General features: G+C 39.0%; 1 protein-coding gene across 3 annotated transcripts in view; it reads right to left on the bottom strand.

The window, feature by feature from the left end:
- Window positions 1-22,661, bottom strand: part of LOC124128341 (fibropellin-1-like) — a 416,047-nt gene that overhangs the window by 355,381 nt on the left and 38,005 nt on the right. The gene's annotated exons all lie outside the window — the stretch shown is intronic.

Genomic DNA, 22,661 nt, shown 5'->3' with positions numbered 1-22,661 from the left:
AAATCGCATGTCTGTAATGACTGACATGGACGTGATGGCATCGTAATGATGGCCGTGATGGTAACAGTGGATAATCTTGGTGGATGAGGAACCTTACCCTTGTACAAGAGACAATTCAGTACATCTTGGTGCCAAACGCTGACTAATCTGATCCCACTCGGCACGATCTATACAAGGACCTTCTTGGATGTTCACCTGACAACATAAGGCCTTGGACGCATTGACCTGTGCTGGTCGAGGACGTTCATGTATAAACCTCCATTGTCTGGTCCGTCTGGCGTCAGGTTTATCAGCATGATGATTGGCAACTACTGAAGCACGTGGCCCGTTATGATCCGGGGTAGAATACGTTTAGTACATGCGGTAGTACATACTTGGTGTAAAAGGCGACTATGCTTATCGTAATAGGCGACTAACGAAATCGAGTGGTCAGGCTCATTGACTTGGTTGATGCATGTCATCGATCCCAATTGCGTGGACCGATGCTCATGATGTCAATCACTGAATTGTCTGGCCCAGGCTCAAGATTATTTACAGACCGTTGCCATAAACCTGGAATATTGCAAACTGAGGCGTTAAACAAAAAACAAACAAAACAAAACTAGAGCATGTGCAAAGCAGAGCTGACTTTTTTATTTGTTCAATGCATTGTTTCTTTTCTAGGAAGGTATTCAACCATGCAACATGTATATGTCTCGGTCGTCCATTTCTAAATCCAGTGCTGGATGTTGAAGAGACAATCCTACTTGTGCACCCACATCCTCTCTCAAGCCTTCCAGGACAGCATCAAACTGGTCTCTCAGTCGCGCTGGTAAGTTTTCGGGCTTTGCACCCAGGCTCAGTAAAACTGTCGTTCTGAACGTCATGAGCAGTTACTTGTTCTTCTGCTGGTCAACTCTAACTGGTAAGCCACTTGGTCATCTTTATCTTCTTCTCGCAAGAGCAGCCTAAGCCTGATTCATGTAGGAGGGTTATGACGTCCTTGTACATGTACCGATAACATCACGAACTAGATACATATCTCAAGTTCAACTCGCTCTCATAATCAATCAGTTGCCCACTGAAACTTGAAGTAAGAAGACGTCTCTCCACTCTTCCTCCTTCCGAAAGCCGACTGTGCAAAATATACTCACACGCAAAAGAAACGCAAGTCGAGTATGCAGTATACATGTTATTTATTTTCAACAGTAAAGACAAGAAATATACTAGCCATATAAAGAAACTGTGCACGGAGAAAATACATTCTGGATTGAAATACAACACAGCAAGAACAAAATGATGCAGACGCTGTAGCAGCTGAATGATCGGACCATAAGAGGAAAGGTCAACAGGGCCTGAACAACATCTGTTACGATGACTTCAGAAGATCAAAATGGACTAGGGGTCAAACGACAAAGTCACAAAGTCAATAACGGGTATGACCACCCTGTGCGTGAATCACAGCAGTGCATCGGCGACGCATGGAGTCCACCAAATGGGCATGGAAGGCCTTGGGGAATGGCCTGCCATATCCTCCTCAAATCCTGTGCCAAGGCACGGACGTTATCTGGAGGATGTGGAAGACGACGCAGACGGCGCTCCATTTCATCCCACACATGCTCTACTGGGGAGAGATCTGGAGCATTTGCAGGCCATGGCAGTAACATGACATTGTTATGGTGAAGGAAATCCATTGCGACCCTAGCCGTGTGAGGACGAGCGTTGTCCTGTTGAAATGTCAATCCCGGGCCATGACGTTGCAGGAAAGGAATGACCACAGGCCTCAGAATCTGATCTCTGTAGCCAACACCGGTGAGATTGCCCTGAAGAACCACCAAAGGGGTTCGGTGCCATGCTGTTATCCCACCCCAAACCATCACTGAGCCACCTCCAAAACGATTCCTCTCCACAATACAGTTGCGTGCATAACGTTCTCCCAAACGCCGGTAGACACGTTGGCGCCCGTCACTGTGGGAAATGTTGAACCTCGATTCATCTGTAAAGACAACATTTCTCCACCATATTCGAGGTTGGCGAACATGATTTCGACACTATCTTAGACGGTTGACGCGATGACGGTGTGTCAGGATGGGACGTATGGCAGGGCGTCGTGGTCGAATCCCGTACTGACGTACACGATTCCTGACAGTGTTGGGATGGATACGGCGCAGTCCAGGAATTGTCTTGGACGTCGTTACTGCCGTTTGGAACCTGTGTCGGAGATGTGTAACTCGAATCCATCTGTCCTTTCTTGGCGTCGTTACTCGGGGACGTCCTGAACGTGGGTGGTCGGCAACGTCATTTGTGTTCTGAAAACGCCTCACCAATGCCGATATCGTGATACGATGACATTGGAAATGTGTTGCCACCTGTTGTTGCCTCATTCCCGCTCGGATTATTCCAATGGCTTCATGACGCTGTGCAGCTGTCAATCTTGGCATGATTTGCTTGTGATATGCTTGTGTCTGCGCCTGAGAAGTTTTGAATTTTTGAATGACCACAGATCATGCTTTCCAAAGTGACAGCGAATTTTGAGTTGCACATGCTGTGTACAGCTGCACAGGATGCACGTGCAGTAACACATTGCACGTCCATAGGCCCCCATCAATGACGTCACATCGCATGGCACGTGCATGAGCGTTTGAATATCTCTAGTAATTGCTGTGTTCAAACCTATATTTCATATGTGGACAGTGTGCCCTTATATCTATATTTTCTGTGCACAGTTTCCTTCTGGGCTAGTATACTAATAGGGCAAGATTGACATATTTTTTTTTCAAATGTTAAGGGCTTACACAGTTTCGGGTCAATACCCAAAATGTCAGTCAATACCTGGTGTGACCACCATCAGCATTGATCACTGCCACACATCCCCTGTACATTGAGTGGATCAGACGATTTGTCAAGGCTCTAGGGATCATCCTGCACACATCCAGGGCAGCTGTGCGTAGTTCATCGGCAGTTGTAGGGACTGAGCGCACATTGTGCAGACGCCTTTGAACCTCATCCCACAAGTGTTCGATGGGGTTCAGATCAGGGCTGAGGGCTGGCCACGGCAGAACACGGATGCTGTGATGTTGCAGAAAGGCCATGGTAGCTCTGGCAACATGGGGCCGAGCGTTGTCCTGCTGGAAAATGTGTTGCTGATGTTGTGCAAAAAATGGAACATCGTGGGGTCTGATCACTTGGTCAATATACCGCTGAGCAGTGACTCCGTGTCCCCGACCTTGACCAACATTCAGAAAGCACATGGGACCAAGTCTCGCATGAAGTCCAATCCCTGCCCATATCATGACGCTAGGTCCACCCCATGGATCCCTTTCCATAACGTTTGTGTCAGCGAAACGATCGCCTCGACGTCGCCAAATTGTGACTCGTTCGTCTGCATGGGAGACACAAAAGGGACTTTCATCAGCCAGTTAACCAGCCTGTCAAACCTCCCTTGAAAGTAGCTAAACCCATTGGTGCAGATGATCTCCTACTCATAGTGTTGAGTGACAAGGTAACCATCGGTCAACAAAATTTACAAAGCATTCAAAATCAACTTCATTGTGTTGTTAGAACCCTTGGAAGACTCCTGTCCAAGGACCCTCACAACAACAAGGCAAGGGTCAGACCAAATGCTTCCCGTCCATGTAACAACTACCGCTATTCCGAGGGCCCTTTTTAGGACCACTCTCAACTCAAAAGAATTCATGCTTGAAAGTACCCTTGTTTGTCTGTTTTCATATCTCTCTTTCTTTCTAGGTCTACCCGGTTCTTTCTGTTGTTATATTCCAGCTAGCTCACATCATCGTTACTCCATCTCTCCGCCCCAACCCCGCCTTGCGTTTTTAACCAAGATGGTGGCTCTTCCAGTTCAGGTGTCAAATAAAAGCATGGCCAACATGGATTACAATCCGCTAATTGTTTGCCGCGAATAAAGGAAAAGGTGCAATAGAATAACTATGTCAATATGCATGAAACTGAGGTTCAACAAGGGCACCAACCTTGCAACAATTCTACTCTAAGTATCTGTTAATCATTCGTAGTTTTGCTGGATTGTTGCATATATCTTAATTATCTAAAAATACTATTTCATTTTGAATAAATAATAACCAAAACACTGATGCATGCATGCATGCATATTGATTGATACATCCCTTAAGGGAATGTTGTGGGATCAAATCAAATGAAGAGAAAAACATGTATCATTCAGTATAGATGAATGCATGACTTGGATGCATTTCGTTTCGCTGCGTACTGGTGCATATTCGAATTGCAGAAATATATGTACATGCATAAGTCGTCCACACAGATTTATATGAGGACATGTGAAAATACTAATTTAATAATTCCGCGATAGTCTAGCTATATGACGGCCAGTAAATAATTGAGTCTGGATCATTGCCACGAAACATTGCGAAAACAACTTGTGATCCGACCTGTGCCGTCAATGAACAACGCAGCCTGTAGACTGGTGTAAAATTACTACATACTGTAGACGCCACAAGAGCACTGGCACTGGTCGAGTTGCTGACCAAATAATTACGTTTTCAGGTTACATGTACCAATTACATCAGCTGTCCTTCTAGAAATCACGATGTGTTGATTATGTCGCTCTATTTATTGAAGGTATGGTGGAAAATAGAAGCGTACTTATATTTTGATTTGATATAAATCAATGCCACTCCTGCGATTATGTCCATGAGAGACTTTAACTTTAAATTGAACATCTTGGCACAAGGCATGGACTGCAAAAAATTGCAAAAGAAGAAACAATTTTTAAATTGGCTGAAAAATAATGCAAGTTTGAACAATGCGCGTGTTAAAATAATGTGCGAAGATGGAATTTGAATGAAGGAGAAAATGAACACATATCGCTAGTTGACATTTATATGCTTATCATACCTTGAGTCGAACCTTGCCTGATCAGAACCAACAGTGTCCCCGCTAGTAGCCATGCTGATGTTGAAGAAAGCATCTCGGAAACACTGTAATGAAAATTAGGTGTACTACAACATAGGCTTGTTTAGTAAGTGCGACATATGAACACCGTACGCCACACTCCCCCCGCTTGTCGAGACTGACTGGATCCTGGCTAGACACTGCTTTATAACTTGTGACGTATACTTTTCACATTCATGTATCAACTTATGCTCGGACATTTGAGATTTTGAAACATTCAACGTTGTATAGTCTGAGGGGTGTATTGCACTATTTCGCAATACAAACATCTGTGCATCAAAGACCTATTCATATACCTGTTTACATGGTACCTTACTAAAGTGTTTTGAAAGTCTAACGCCCTAACAACTAGCATATGCGTTAGGAAAATCCGGGTCGGTGCCTTGTGTGCTATATTCATGATTCCTTGAGCTAACGTTGGGTATAATGCGTATGGACTAAACATGGGCCTATACTAGATATTTTACTGAATGAGTCACTATGGTTATAGATCAATGCTGTTCAAACATACACCTGGAAAAAATTGAGATAATGATTAACATGCCAACATTAATTTCAACTGTAATTGCAATGATGTTGTAAGGATTGTCCACAGTTCACCGTGGCATGCACGTGTAGCATGTCCCCTCATGCATATTCATTCTCCAAAGTGCAGTATGTTCAGGCATAACATTTACGTATTCAAATCCGCTGTCTTACAATGTTTAGTCATTCCCTGTGAAAATGCAACGAATGTGGATATCAGAGGCGCAGAGCTGGCACAAAATCAGAATGCATTTCATGGGTTTGTCCTTCAGAGCTATAGGTCCTTCACCTGTGCTATCATTACACAGTAATCGGCTGATTGCTGTGAGAACATAGTCAAACCAATGCTGCGAACGTCCTTCCATTTTTTCCAGGACCACCGCATGTGAAATATTTATAAAAAGAAAGAGCATGCTCGAGTGTACCCCAAAAGTTGTAAAATTTGAAGTCGTAGATATCTTACACTAAGTGAATGATGGATATTTCTTTTTTTTTCGAGTTCCCTGAAACAGGACCAGGGTTTTGCTCAACATCTCCAGATGTTATGAGAATTACGATTAGGATGAGTATCAAATTACATGCAATGAATATACATGATCAAATCAAGAAAATAACCAGTCTAGATCATCCGCCGAAACATATTTAAATGTCGTGTCAAGGGCAAATAGCTGTGAAAATTACATGAGTGAACAACTGAAAAGCATTGATGACACCAGGGGCCAAACAACAAGACTACAGTTAATGGATAAATACAAGTGTTCCTAATTGTACAACCAGCTAAAGAGGGCAGTCAAATGATTGATTGACAATCTGGAATTATCTTTCTTAGTTGAATTATGTGTCATCAGTCATGATGTTTGTCATGCGGGATTTTGGTGTACAAAGCTGGAACATTAAATGTTTTGACAGAATTGAACCTTGTTCTTTTCTGAGATTGTAAAGAGTCAAGAAAATACTTTGAGTGTTTGAGAATCCACATGGTAATAAAGAAATCTGAAACAAATCACTTAATTTATCAACGAGAATATAATGAATTAAGAAGAAACACATGTGATACTAACAAATCTATTTTTTTACAGATGGATCAAAGGATGGTGACGTTGTTTTATGTATTGGTAGTATGTGATTTTTAACTTAGATTTTTAGTGGGTGTGCCCTCGACGGGGGTTGAAGTATTGTAACATTAGTGTCCTCCTGAGAGGTTATCGGAAGACCATGTCATTCGAAGAAACTTATATCCGCCACCGTTTTTAATCACAGAATATGTTTATTTTAATTGTCGGCTAGACCTGCCAACAACCAGAAGCAGCTAGAGTGATGGTGTAAAATCCTGCTGGGGTACCAAGCAGGTAGCGGAGGTACTATATGTTCACATGGTTTCTCGTATGGTGATCTTCCTCTAGTTGCTGGCGATCTATAGCCCGGTTATATTTTGTACTTTCATGTGATCGGTATAACCTTTTATTGCTCAAATACTTGTTTTATATACAAATTTGTGATATTCTACTTATAATACAAATTGTTAAAACATTACTAATGTATAACTTGTAGTAGTCTCAATATGTTGTCGACGCGACGATCTTAACTCACTCACTTAAATTAATTAAGTGTAATGTTTATATTGAGGGTTGTAACGGGGGACCTCCTTGTTGAACATTCAGCAGTAAGCACATTATCGAATATGAACATCATCAAAAAACGACTCACTCGAATACAATATAGATAGATATACATGTTGGTGGGGTGAATGTGAGTACAAAACTACATCTCAGAGGGGTATTGTGTATTAAACAGACTAAAACAATGACAGCAACATAACACTAAACAATCTTGGTAGGTAGCCACTACATTTGGGTCATGGGCCATTTTTGCTTTACTGGAATAAAAATCAGGAATTACTGTTGGTATCGTTGGTCCCAAATGCAAGTCTATAGAGTCTTCATGATATTCTGACATAATTTCTATCCTTATTCATGAAACATTCGGCTAAGATAACCCTGAACCTGATGACCACAACATTTATATCAGTTAACCTTTTATGTAGTCGCTTTGAGTTACGGATAGCGTACGAAAGCACGAATGTCTCATGAATATGATACTTGTATCTCTATTACCTGAAAGACATGACTTAACTGAATTAAGTCATACATGTTACATTATGTTGTACCAAGACACAGGCATGAAAAGACATTACACCGAAGCAAATTGGAAACATATCTGGTACATGTTTGTCTTTTTGTAAACCTCCTGTTTTCGAACACACTCATGGATTATATCAAAACATTATCCAATGTGTTCTCACCCAATCCTCGAAAGGATCTAAATACGCTATTATCTATTTACAGGATTGATTGTAAAATCTAAATAATTTATTGCGGAATAATGAAACTGCGTCACCTTAAATGATGTAAATACGAACGTTTAAGTTGGTTAAACATGCAGGAATGTTATTCTGATACCTATTTGAAGTGTCTGCTTCAAAGAACTTGGTTGTTTTGAAACACGAATTAACTGCACATCCTCGCAATGTGAGCAATAACAATTACAGACGTTTCCATTCAAATTGATGTCAAGTAACGGTAGCATAAGCCCACGTCATTATGTCTTACAAATATGACAATGAAGTGGCTTTGGCGCCTTATCACAGAGGCCCTCGCTGTGTAAAATCATCACTGACATGTAATAACACAAACCGAAGGCATATGTTTGCATATACAATGTACTTATAGGCACACAAAGCAAGCTTGATCCAACAGGGTGTCTATTATTAAAACATTGGTCCCCTACATATGTAGCCTACAGTCAAGAAATGTCAGTAACCTCATTTTACAAAGCTGCTGTCAGCAAAATATATTCAAATATTTCCTGTAAAGATATTGAGGCCAATATATGGGACAAGTACATACATTTCTTAATTTCATTTTTTCATTAAGGGTTCATTAATTATGTTTTTTCTATTGAGGGTTAAAATCGTACATATCGCCCCTTATTGTAAAAAAACAATATAAATATAGTCTGATTTTCGAAAAATATGGTACTTTTTACTATTTTTTTTACAGTTTTCATTGTTTTTGCTCGGTTTTTTTTTTAATAATTCGAAATAAGCGACAGCGTGAGAAACTGACTTTGCTCAGATCTGAGAACAAGAGGGGCTATTATATGAATGGCAGACTCGTTATTGAGGACATGCCAACTATATGAGCATCAGTTGTCGGCTCCAGTCGCAGATCGCGACTCAAGCGGAACATCGTCAGCTGTGGATCAGGAGCGGGTGCTGCGAAGGTTAACTCAGCCTCGGGGAAATAACGTTTGGTTGGTTGGTTGGTTTGTTGTTTAACTCCGCACTTAGCACTTAGCAATATTCCACATACATGACGGCAGTCTGTAAACAATCGAGTCTGGACCAGACAATCCAGTGATTAATATCACACAATTGGGATCGATGGCATGCATCAACTAAGACAGCGAGCCTGACCACCCGTGGGGAAGAAACGGCCGGCTGGCCAGGGCTGTTATAGCGAGTCAACAGGGGAAAAGCATATCTTACAATGCTTGGAATATAGAAGGTTTAACCAACAAACTGTCCGTTATTGGCTTTGTTTCTTTTGTATCTCAACATGACATTGTTGCTTTATATGAAATGGGGGCACGGGTGGCCCAGTCGTCTAGGGCGCCGCGATTCGCTGTGCAGAGTTGCGTCCCTTGGGCATGCCAGAAACCTATGATTGTGGGTTCGAATCCCGGTTCGCCCCGATTATGTTTCCAGGATTGTCAGCGCCATACCCGTGCTCGTGGGTTTCACCGAAGTGGTAAATGTCTGAGACCTGCATCACTTCGGGCTTTCCTCCCACATGAAGCTGACACTGGATATAACTGGAATAATGTAAAAAGCGGCGTTAAATCCAACTCACTTACTCACTTTATATGAAACATAGTCCATAGAAAATACCTTTAGTGACATTTTTTTCAGAATGTAAACTTTTTTGTTTACCAGCCACAAACATGTCCCAGTTAGGGAGGTATTCGGGAGAAATACTGGTTTTAATAATATATTCACTGGTCAGACAGTCCAGTGATTGACATCATGAGCATCGATCCACGCAATTGGGATACAATGACATGCATCAACCAAGTCAGCTAGCCTGACCACTCGATCCCGTTACGACAAGCAGAATTTCCTTTTACAGCAAGCATGGGTTGCCGAAGATCTTCACGGGCGTCGAACCAGAAAACCAAGTGACCCGAAAGTACATTTACTGATTTTGTTGAAACTAATGAAGACGATATGATATTTCTTTTGAATAACGTCTGCTGTGTACAGAGATTCTGCTGCTTATATGTAACGAAATGACGGTTTAGAAATATGTTTCTTTTGCAATACAGTTGGGGGGCAGTCATAATGTCTCGGCAAAAACGTTTCTTTTGTAGTTGAGCCACCATAAATAAATGCAGCTGCGCTTATGATGAAACTTATGAGCGTCCGTCTTGTTCCCGTGCAGATACAGGTAGTGGATGCGGCTCCCATGCTTCATCCGCCTGGAGCGCGAAACCTATAGCGACGGAACGCTATAGTACACCATGAGAACATTATTGCGAGGGAACGCGAAGATTGTTGCGGCGAAACGCAGTGCTATAGCGAGAAAATAATATATTTTACCATGGAGGTTCCATAAAATCGACTATTTGGGCTCAGCATATATAGTGATTGTGGTCAGTTTAGAACATATACAGAGATATTTGTATATAGATCTAGACGTGTACCGATTTATGATTAATAGCCGTAAACAAAAGTTTTACATAAGCTCTAGCTCTAACCTGTCTCCTTATTGGTGTCATATGTATTGTTTTTACGTTTCTATGGACATGTACATGTGTGTGGTCTGTTTTCTGTGTTTAGTTCCATCTCCCGTACTGTTCACTCATCCCCTAAAAAAAGTCATGTAATCAAAGCTATTTGAAATGGTTTATCATAATCGGTTTTTGAAGCTAGCTTATGCACACTGTTCAAACTAAATTTAGAAAACCCGTGCGCTTTTCTTTTAAATGGACGTGGTATGAAGATTAGTTTTATCTCTTCCTCTCTCTATCTTTGTAAATATAACTGATGATATATATTCAGAAAGGAGAAAATGATATACTTCCGGTTATAAGAGTCTGCCTACATGCATTTAAAAAAGACAAACTTACTTCAACGTTTTCATCAACTCATTCACGTACGCACTAAGGCACAAGCTACATCAATAACTTGACTTGTTTTAAAGGCTTTGTGACGAAAGATTGCTTCGCGAAAGGCATGCAATATTTACATTTTGCAATACATCCTGTTTTACAAATACTTGGTATCGTCACATTCGAGGTCTACAGATTTAATAATTTGTCGCTTCCTGTGGTTTTGCTTAGTTTCAGTTACTTTTCTTGAGAGGGAAATACAACGTGCTGTTGTAATTGCATAATTTGTATCAAACATGTTCCTTCTTATATTGAAGTGCTGTTCTTTCTTCATTCTAAAATTTATGTTTCTATATTAAACCACAAAACATGGAGAGTTGGTACCCACAAGGTGGTTGAATATTAACAAGTAACACAACACATATCTCAAGGAAACGCCAAAGTGACGAGACATAAGCAAATCATGACAAATAAGAATAAGTGCCCATGAAACCATGTTGCGTTCCCGAGACATTTCCCGAACATCTTGTTCAACCACTGATTTCAGTGATTCATTTAAATAGTTTTCACCACTTCCTTATTTATTACAACCATATCAGTTCGGATGAAACCCGAGATTGTTTGTCCTTTGGCGTGACTTATTACATTTTTTTATGAATAATAAACTTACTAAGTGTATTATTTACGTAGTGAACGGTTTTGTAGAACTTGCAGCAGAGAGACCAGGTATAGGGACTTGACTATCACGACTTTGCTGCACGAACGAGTTACATTCAATCGATCGCGATCATCCAAACCAATTGGCGTCATTTTGCTATTTAATATTAAGTTCAGCAAATATAGATAACACCAAACTAAAACTTGCTAGGTCCGATCAATCTCCGTTTACTTCAGTTAATCTACCTGTGAATATTACGGGGTAGAATAGGTCTTCAACAACCCATACTTAAAAGCTTGCCGTAAAAAGCGACTATGCTTGTCGTAAAAGGCGACTAACGGGATCGGGTGGTCAGGCTCGCTGACTTGGTTGATACATGTCATCGATCCAAATTGCGTGGATCGATGCTCATGATGTCAATCACTGGATTGTCTGGTCCAGACTCGATTATTTTACAGACCGCCGTCATATAGTTGGAATATTGTTGAGTGCGGCGTTAAACAACAAACAAACAAACGAAATTTCAGTTAATCACCACCACTGGGGGGTCGAGCCTTCAGATCATAACAATTGCAATACAAACCAGGGGGGTCCAAGAAACGGTTCTCATGACCTGCAAGTATGATCATGTTAATTCAGTTTAAAGTGTATTATGATTTGATAAATGCTTCAAGTTATCATGCGATTATAACATCAGTAGCACTACTATTAAGATTTCATATTTGCGTTGAGAGGTTGGCAGAAAAGAAAAGGCTAGGTGAGGTTTGGAAACGGCTATTCATTTAACAAAAGAATTCACATTTGCTTGAAATACTTTGATCTATGGTAGCAATGATATTGAAATGTATACATAATTCGGTTAATCATGACAGATTCACAAATGCTTGTTTAGAACTTTGTCTTGTGAAAAACACCCTGAATAGATCAGGTTAATGCCACCTTCGTGGCATTCTACCGGGAAGTAAGAAAAGTTTTACCGGGAAGCTTGATGTCGATTTCTCGAGAGAAGTGGCGTGCTCGTCACCCACCCTTGAAAAAGAAGTTCAATTTATGGTATGTTGCTTTCCCTTCATTATTGGGGGTATACAACACACAGAAATATATGCCCTGTACCCTGGGTCATACTGGGTTTAGAAGTCTAAACACATTCAACCGTGTAACAGCTCACGCGCCAATATCATGACTCGCTGTCAGTTGTGGGACGTTTATTCAATAGATGGATGGCAAATCTGAGACGTATGGCCTCGTGAACATTTAGATATCAAGTAGAGGTTTCGTAACAGATAACTGTGTATCGAAATCAAAAGCATGTCACATTATGAACATACATTCACATTTAACAACAAGAATAAAATCACAAACATCATGGGTAATTACATTTCACACGGCCCTTCCCTTTCGAACAAAAAAAGATTTTTGTATCCAATCGTGACACTCCGTTTTTCAGAAAAAAGTTGTGAAGATCAGTACGATAATGCATCAAGAATGGAACATTCATCTTTTCGTGTGACGTAACGCTGTTTATCTCTTTCCGTGACCTGACAAACTTGATATTTTCACAGAGGTCTGTGCCACGATTTTGTTAGGTTTCTCGATAAGACAAACATGTTCGGGACCGACCATATGATATTCTTTGGAGCTGGGAATTTGTATTTAGATTAGATATGATTAACGACAGCTACAAAACCAGTTTTCTAATTTAAACTATGAGACTGAATTGTTGTTTAAAAAACTCACCGTACAACAATGTACTTTTTGTGGCAGGCAATTTATTTTTTCAGTCTGAAGCATAATTATCTTTTTCAATAATTATCGGGGAGAATACATTTTTTGCTGCTAATTTTTGCGTAATAAGCCCCGTACTTTCGCACTTTAGATTCATTTTTATATACAATCGTTTTAATAAATATATATAACAAAATATATAAAGAACAGTATATGCGCTGTTCCTCCTACCGTTGTGCCCCAAACAGTTCAAGATGTCAACTTGTACACATAACGTCATGATAGTTTCTTAAACAATTTTTTCCAGTGATTGGAATGAAAAAAGAGCAAACAGTAGATATTGTTGGGTACATGGTATGCATTGCCGTGTTGCATATTGACATGAGTTATTTTGCAATTCATCTGCCAAACTGACTGTGCATGATGTGATATGTACCAATTAAATATTTGTTATTACTGCATTGACTTTTATGTTGGTATATGTTAAATCAGTTGCATAATTCATAATGATATTGATTGAGATTTTACTTTATATATTTATTTTACTATTAAGTATACTCTACAGATATTATTGAAAACTTCCACAAATATTGAATATTGAATCCCTTATTGCCATTGTTCACACAATCCGATGTAACCAGGTAACTGCCTGGAGTTTTACTATCGTAGTAGCCAGTACAATGATGTTTGGATCACCTCTTCAGCATTTGTACAATAATCAAAAATAGAAAACAATCCAAATTATCAACATTTTGCTGTTTTATTGACATGAAAAAGGCGTTCGATAATGTAAACAGAGATTGTTTATGGTTTAAAATATTAAAAAATGGCATAAACGGAAAAAATGTTTATACAGCAGTGTGAAGTGAGCTGTGAGAGTAAATGGTTTGTTTTCACCCTGGTTTAAGGCCCCACGGGGACTAAAGCCTTGTCTCTCTATTATTGTTCTCTATTTACATTGACGACCTGGCGGCCAATATAAGAAGCACGAACTGTGGTGTTGACGTAAATGATTTAAATATTGGTATTATGTTATATGCTGATGATATTTTATTATTGGCGCCCACGGAGGACAAACTGCAAAATATGTTAAACGTGGTCAATGAATGGTGTCAAAAGTGGAGACTTACAGTTAATCCTACAAAAACTAAGTTTGTTCATTCTAGGCCCACGAATACAAATTGCGTATAATGTACGTATTGTGTGTGTGTGGGTGCGTGTGTGTGTGTGTGGGGGGCATATAATGTACGTATGGTGTATGTGTACGTGTTTGCGTGCGTGTGTGTGGGGTGCGTGTGTGCGTGTGTGTGTGTGTGTGGGGGGGGGGGGGGGGGGGGGGTATAATGTACGTATGGTGTGTGTGTGTGCGTGTGTGTGGTATAATGTACGTATGGTATGTGCGTGTGCGTGCGTGTGTTTGTGTGTGCGTGTACTTGTGCGTGTGTGTGTGCGTGGTATGGTGTGGGGTGGGTGGGTGGGTGGGTATCTACGTGTTTGTGTATGATTGCGTACGTGGCTTTATAAGTAATTTGGCGTGCGTGTGTGTGTGCGTGTGCGTGCGAGTGTGCGTCTTCATAACCCAACCTTCATTTTAAACATTGTGTTAGTATATGTCTTATTTTACCTTATCCAGATCATGACGTTATAATTTGCTTTTTTGTCTAAGTGTCTCGTAGGCCATACCAGGTCGGATGTTATATTTTATTGTTCGTGTACGTGTTTTAGTATGAAGTGTATGTAACATGTGACACTATAATAAACATTATTTTCTCTCTCTCTCTCTCTCTCTCTCTCTCTCTCTCTCTCTCTCTCTCTCTCTGTATTCAAGGTTATTTGTTTAATTGTTGAGAAATGTAAACAAATACTCTGTTCTATAAACTATTGTCTCGTTCAGGGTAGTTAAATATTTTGATATAATTTTAGGTTTTACCAGCAAGTTACAAAAGTTACTGTGATCTATAATGATAATATAATTATTTAACCCCTTAACATGTCGGGCGGTCGGGTAGCCCAGTGGTTAAAGCGTTATTGAAATAACTGATTGATAACAGATATGGTATCACACAACCATGACATAACTCTTGTGAACAATGCTTGATTTCATTGCCCCATGCTGACATTTTCTAACAACTCTTCATGATTTTGACATAACTTCTATTACCATAGCAGATCTGTTGGAAACGTACACGCCTCTTATTGAATTGGTCGGGATTGCTAAGGAACGCCACTATATACATGTGTGTTATACATTTGATATAGACCCGTGAAGATTCCGGGATAGAATAGGTCTTCAGTAACCCATACTTGCTGTAAAAGGCGACTATGCTTGTCGTAAAAGGCGACTAACGGGATCGGGTGGTCAGGCTCGCTGACTTACTTGATATATGCCATCGATCCCAATTGCGTGGATCGATGCGAATGATGTCAATCACTGGATTGTCTGGTCCAGACTCGATTATTTTACAGACCGCCGTCATATAGGTGGAAGATTGCTGAGTGCGGCGTTAAACAAGAAACAAACAAAAACAAAACATTTGATATATTTGAGATATATATATATATATATATATATATATATATATATATATATATAATATATATATATATATATATATATATATATATATAACAAACCATGCAGATGTGTCTGCATTCTTATTCCGGCATCTGTCTTATACGTAATACCATTGTTGGAGTGTAATATACTGTTCGTAATATCCTATCGACAAGACCCTTAAAATAAAAAATTGCAACAAGTAGCAGTACAAACACTTACCGGTAGAGCCGGGCATGCTTATCCTTTTCGCGAACACCTGGTGACATTACGCATTGTCAGTGAGTCCATCGTATAACTTTATGAAATATTTTCCATTTTACGCCCAAATGAATCTGTTTCGATGGATTATCGAGCCAACCCATGAAGATCCGGTGTAGAATAGATCTTCAGCAACCCATGCTTGCCGTAAAAAGTGACTATGCTTGTCGTAAGGGACGAATAACGGGATCGGGTGGTCAAGCTCGCTGACTTGGTTGATTCATGTCATCGTATCCCAATTGCGTGGATCGATGCTCATGACATCAATCACTGGATTGTCTGGTCCAGACAGCCGCCATATATTGTTGAGTGCGGCATTAAATAACAAACAAAAAAGATTATCGAGCCGTTGAAGTTCAGGTTCATTCGCAGGACGGTGACCAACTGACTTTTCAATAATCCCATACTGGGATGTCATACGAATTGTTCTCGATATTTGTTATGCAGATGTCCTGTTTAATTCGGATTAAGACAGGGGGCGTCTCCAAAGCAACTACTAAATAATTCAGTGTTCACCAAATAGGATGTTTTATTACATAGCCTATGTGAGCGCATACATTGATATACATCACAGTTTATTTTCATTACTTAATATTACAATGTATATATCGTATATATTTAGCTAGGCAGTCAATGTGAAGACTTTCTGATAGAATTTAAATGTCAATACACATGTCTTTCTGTATGCTCTCAGTGTTCGGGTATTTCGGTGTGCGTTCTCCCTATCAGGTGGATTATAGTATGCAATAAAATTGAGGGGTTATTCACATAGTACGAACCATGTTAAGTGTGTTTGAAAAGACATTTCAATCATTAAAAGGCTGCCTTTTGAAACGCAGAAGGTATTCCGAGCTGATTTGTTTTTCAGTCAAGTCGTGTCCCACGCCCGTGATGACACCAGCAATATTTGTGTTGACGGAGGAGAACATGAGAGTTCTTGGGAATTTTCACTCTTTCAAACAGCATGTTTACAGCTCTACACATGCTAATACCACTCAAATTATGTATAATACGGGGCAACGGGAAACCGTGACTCTTTCATATCAGTCTGTTGATTATTTGTTTCGAACACTCCCCGTTTACCAGTTGTGCTGTGACAACACCAACCAATTCAAACACTGCTGTAGTATATCTCAAATGACATTACTGTACGTCTGTGTTGCTGATACTTGTGTGAGATTGAAATATCCGTACGGTATTTATTCCTGTAGGGTAAAATTCAAATATGACCAGAAACCCTCTGAACAAATCGTATTATTCATGACATGACGCAAAACCATAGTGACGTGACAAGTTGACCATCAGTACAGTAGTAGCAGTGGTAGTTATATTTGTTGTAGCAGTAGTAGTCGTAATTCAAGACATTAACCTGCAGCATGTTTTGTTGTAGTAGTAGTAGCAGCAGTAGTAGAAGTAGTAGTAGTAGCAGTAGTAGTAGTAGTAGTAGTAGTAGTAGTATTTGTTGAGGTAGTCCTTACAGCAATCAATGGGATTCAAGATCATTGACGTCGGGGATATGGGAGCTTATTGACCAGTAAAGATACACATCTGGCATTTATTCACAGGATGACATCATAATCAGATGTAAGGGTGGATTCATTATCAGTCGGCGAGTATCTAATTATTAAATACATACACACCTTTCCTCGTCTTCATCTTGCGCTCTCATATGGATACGTGTAGCAACAAATAACAAGAAGAATATAAAACCTATCTGCCAAACAATTGCTAGATGGCTGACAGGCCTAAACACGACATTCCTTTTGATGCGCTGCATGTACACGGTGGCAATGTTTTTGTTTATCGTCTTAAATTTACAATAAAATAGTTTCCAAAAAATATTTAACAAGCTGTGAACGACAAAAGGCTGAGAATGGTTGATAGATAAAAATGCGGATTTATCTTGTTATGAATTAGGATAGAAAATGGTAAAGGGGTATAATATCTTAAAGAAAATAAAGTTGTTAATTCAAATTACATTTAAAAAATTACAATGTAAAAGAAGTTATTCAGAATGTTATATCAGCACGGGCACATTTAGAAGGAAAGGAATACTCTAATGCAATATTCTTTTCTTTCATTATATATATGTTTCACTCTCGTGTTTGCCTCATATGCGGCGGTTACCTCTCGTACGGAGTTCATAAACACGGTTGGAACCCCGTGGTATAGTCGCTGCAGCTTATCCAGGGTCTCCTTTTCATTATTGTAACACATTTTCAAACGTGTTTTGTTAAAAATAAAACTGAATAACTGACAACATAACGGAAATGTGTAATAAACATATACAAAAAGTGAATTGTCAAAGACAATTGTAGACAAAATTAGAAATGCATGAATTTTCGAAACAATTGCCCATAACCCCCATGTCCCCACAGACGTTTGACAGAACTATTGCAAATAGAACAGAACGGAATTAGAATGTCCCTAGCTGTAATCAGCGCGGGCCCTGCTCGATGAAGGAAATACAGCCAAAATCTTGGCTTACATACATTTACATACATTTACACATTTATTTACACGTAGATTTATACATACATTTACACATACATTTATACATACATTTACGCACACACATAATTTACATACATACATCCATGTAATCATACACACAGCCATACATACCATGCCCACAGACAGCCATGTTGGTTGGTTGGTTTGTTGTTTGACGCCGCACTCAGCATTATTCCAGCTATATGGCGGCGGTCTGTAAATAATCGAGCCTGGATCAGACAATCAAATGACTAATATCATGAGCATCTATCCACGCAATTGGAATCGATGACATGCATCAACCAAGTTACAGCCATGTAATCACACGTACATACTGAATAGGTAGGAAGCGTGTGTATTGATCTGTTGATCTGTTATACACTTAAAAGTAGACACACGTTAATGATAATAATTAGAGGAAGATAACTAAACACAGACCGGGTTAGTATTATTTCCTTGCTTAATTATAAGTTGCCATTTTTAAAACACTTTTTTAAGTTGAAAGAAATTCTGGTGCAGAAAAAAAGACGAACAATTAACAATATATCCGTGATCCAATCGCGTTGCTCAATACAATCCACAAAGAACACTATCTATGGCGCCTTTTTACTATTTATTCCTTATTTGATATCAATAATTCATTTATGGATACAAAAAATGAATTCATATCACAAATTTGATTTGATTTTATCATGAAATGTTTACTGATATCGCAACTCGATTTGTAGATATCAATAACTGAATTTATGATATCAAATAATGTACTTTATCAATTAAAATATCGAATATGGTATAGTATCTATTGCCTTCGTCTCCATGACCTTATGCCCATGTTTATTAGTTCGTGTAGATAGCTACAGTATCGTACCATTTACATATATAGTCATATTCAGATGATGTCTCTACATATACATGTATGTAAGGGCCACCTTCTTTCTTTTATTTAAGTTTTCCTCCTGGCTCTGAATGTGGAACGCAGGCTTTAGGATTACATATCTATCTTGTAACCGTTGTATTTGAATGCGATTTGAATAGTATTGCTTACTATTGTAACTTACTTACTTACTTACTTACTTACTTACTTACTTACTTACTTACATCTCACAATAAATTACATTTATTGCATGTAAGCTCAACACAATTGACAAATACTTTTAAACAGATGACTAGTAAACTATTAATGTACGTAGAAAAAATATATATTGTAAATTCCAAAATGATGTATCAAGGATCAAGAAGAAGATATATTGACAGTAGCTGTGTCAATTTATTCAACAAGCCCGTGAACACAACACTGCCTTAGCTCAATGTTTACCTCTTCTGGCGGCCATTATGCAACGGTCATCTTATACACAATCCCGCGCTCAAGTCTACAGGTCACATCTGGTGGTACGGTAATTAGAAGAACCCCCTCCTTCATGTGTATCCTCCCTGATATAACCTATAGCTACTCTTATTAATTAACTGCTGCCATTTCCCAGCGTCACGGCTATGGAGCTGAGACAAAGAGACCCAACCTTCATAATGTTATTAGGGTCCAATAAAAACAATGCTCCGCCAAACCTCATAAACATGATGACTGCAGAAGTTAAATTGTCAAATCACAACAAAAAAACATTGAATAGCAATAACATTTACCAGAACCATGTATTCTCATCAACATCATCTCAAAACATCATGTAGAAGCCACTACCGTGCTCATAGTTTCCAACAATATCACATCTAAAAATGAGACATCAGCAAGTACATAGAATACAATGTGTATTGACATTTTTCGTCAGGAAATCAAAACTTTCTCTCCTTGTTACCACCTCCAAGTTCAGTTTAACATGGGTTTGTTGCACCTGTCATGAGTGTGTCACGCGTTGCACACGAATGACGAACGGGGTGCACACCCGTGTTCAACGCGTTGCAAAGGGGGTCACACGCGTGGCGGACGGGTTCCACACGAGTGTACGCGGGTTGCGTAACGCGTTGCCCATGCGTGTAAGGGGAATGAACTTCAAGGTAGGGTATATATCCAGAAAGGAGAAAATGATATACTTCCGGTGATAAGAGTTTGCCAACATGCATCTATAAAAGACAAGATCACTTGAACATGCCAAAGGCATGCGATACTAACATTTTGCAATATATCCGGTTTTACAAATACCTGGTATCGTCTCCTGGTTGACGTCAAACCAATTGACGTCATTTTCCTGTTCATAGTAAATTTCAGCAAATATAGATCGCACCAAACTACAACAAACACAAATACCTACTTCAGTACTATATTGTTTTAACAACACAGAACAATGTTTGTTTCCCATAAATCATTCAGTGTTGTAGAGAACATACTTTTTACACATAATCAAATACTAATAATATATATTTATATATATACACCGTGGAATAAATATGGTACTGAATATGCGCGGTATACATACATACCTGTGGAGGCGAATATGTACATTTTAACTGGAACACATTGAGATAACAATCAACATCATTAATAAATATACACACATTAATAAGACACTGCTTAAACTGTAGCACACATTTTCACTTGCTTGATCGCTTGGACCTTCAGATCAATTTTCGAATATTTCAATTAATCACCACTAGTGGGGGAGGCGTCAGATCATAGCACTGGCAATACAAACCTGGGCCCACTTGCACAAAGCGATCTTAGCGCTAAGATGATCGTAACTCTATGTTAAAGTATGGGGGTTACGATCATCTGAGCCCTAAGATCGCTTTGTGCAAGTGGGCCCAGGGGGTCCAAGAAACATTTTTCATGACCTGCGTATATGATCATGTTAATTATGGTTCGAGTGAGAAATCACTCAATTAAGATACTTACATCGCTAAGACAAACCAAGTTGCATGTTAGATTATGTTAATTCTGGTTAAAGTGTATAATAATTTGATAAATGCTTGAAATTATATGGTGATTATGAGGTCAGTAGTACTACTCTTAAGATTTCATATTTTGCATTCACTGCTTGGCAGAAAGGAAAAGAAAGGTTCTTCATTTAACAAAAGCATTCACATTCGAGCTATGGTAACAGTGATAGCCCATAGGAGCTCAAAGTGAGCTGTGTACGAATTGATCAATTTAATGCAACGTTGGTAGAGGAAAGGAAAACATTTCCGGGAAGCTTAATGTCGATTTCCCGAGAGAAGTGATCACGTGCTCGTCACACAACAACCTCGATCAACAGGGATATGACTATATGTATACACCATATTCTGTCCCACTTACTAGACAAAAGCTGAAATAAAGCTTCAAATCGTGATGTCTTGCTTTCACTTCATTCCAAATATATTGGGGGTATATAACAAAAAGGAATAGATAAAATGTACAGAGGATCACACTTGGGTAGGAGGCTAGACACGTTGAAACGTGTAACAGCTTACGCACCAGTATCATGACTCACTGGATTCCGTACATGACAGACCTCAAATGCTGTCAGTCTCTGTCTATTTTCATTTTGTAGACATGGATTTTCGTTCGGCCCCTTTTTCTCCAGTTGATGAGAAAGCAGGCTGTTCCATACGGAATTATATTTACATATATATTCAGCAAAAACATTTAATCTAACATGAAATATATATCTACTTTATGATACATTTATGATTTTATACGAAATCAAATCCGCCAATCAGCCAACCAAATTATGCAAGTCTCTTGAAAAACGTGGCCTCTGCATTATCTCAAACGTAGGACAATAAGTAACGGCATCTGGTAAGCCTTTTGTACTTTGTGTTCTTGACAATTTTCTCAATATTATACAGAACTAGTTTGTCCTTATCGTGAAAAAAATATTTTTGAGGAATGCATAGTGTGCGTATACTATGATTTTACATGGCAAAACAATTATGTAATCAAAGGTTATTTGTTTAATTGTTGAGCAATGTAAACTAAATACTCTGTTGTATGAAATGTTGTATCGTTCTAGAAAGTTGTATATATTAATATAATTTCACGTTTTACTGTCAAGTTAATGTTTACGTATGTGACCTATAATGATAATATACTTTTTTACCCAAAAATGTCAACTTGTCTAGAACTGCTTAGAGTAAAAATTCTAAACAGGTCCATAATTCAAACGTGTTTTGAACCAATGTTTTTGGTATAATAAGGATTAAAATGATTCAAATTGTTAGTCTAGCTAATATGACAATATTACTCTTCATGATTTTGATATACGTGAGTAGATCTGTTAGATACGCACACACCTCTTATTGAACGGGAGGGAATAACTAAAATATATATATATATATATATATATATATATACACACACACACACACACACACACACACACACACACACACGCACACACACACACACACACACACACACAC

This window comes from Haliotis rufescens, unplaced genomic scaffold (assembly GCF_023055435.1).
Source record: "Haliotis rufescens isolate VD_foot unplaced genomic scaffold, xgHalRufe1.0.p SCAF_6, whole genome shotgun sequence".
Taxonomy (NCBI): Eukaryota; Metazoa; Mollusca; class Gastropoda; order Lepetellida; family Haliotidae; genus Haliotis; species Haliotis rufescens.
This window is presented reverse-complemented; position numbering and strand designations above follow the sequence as displayed.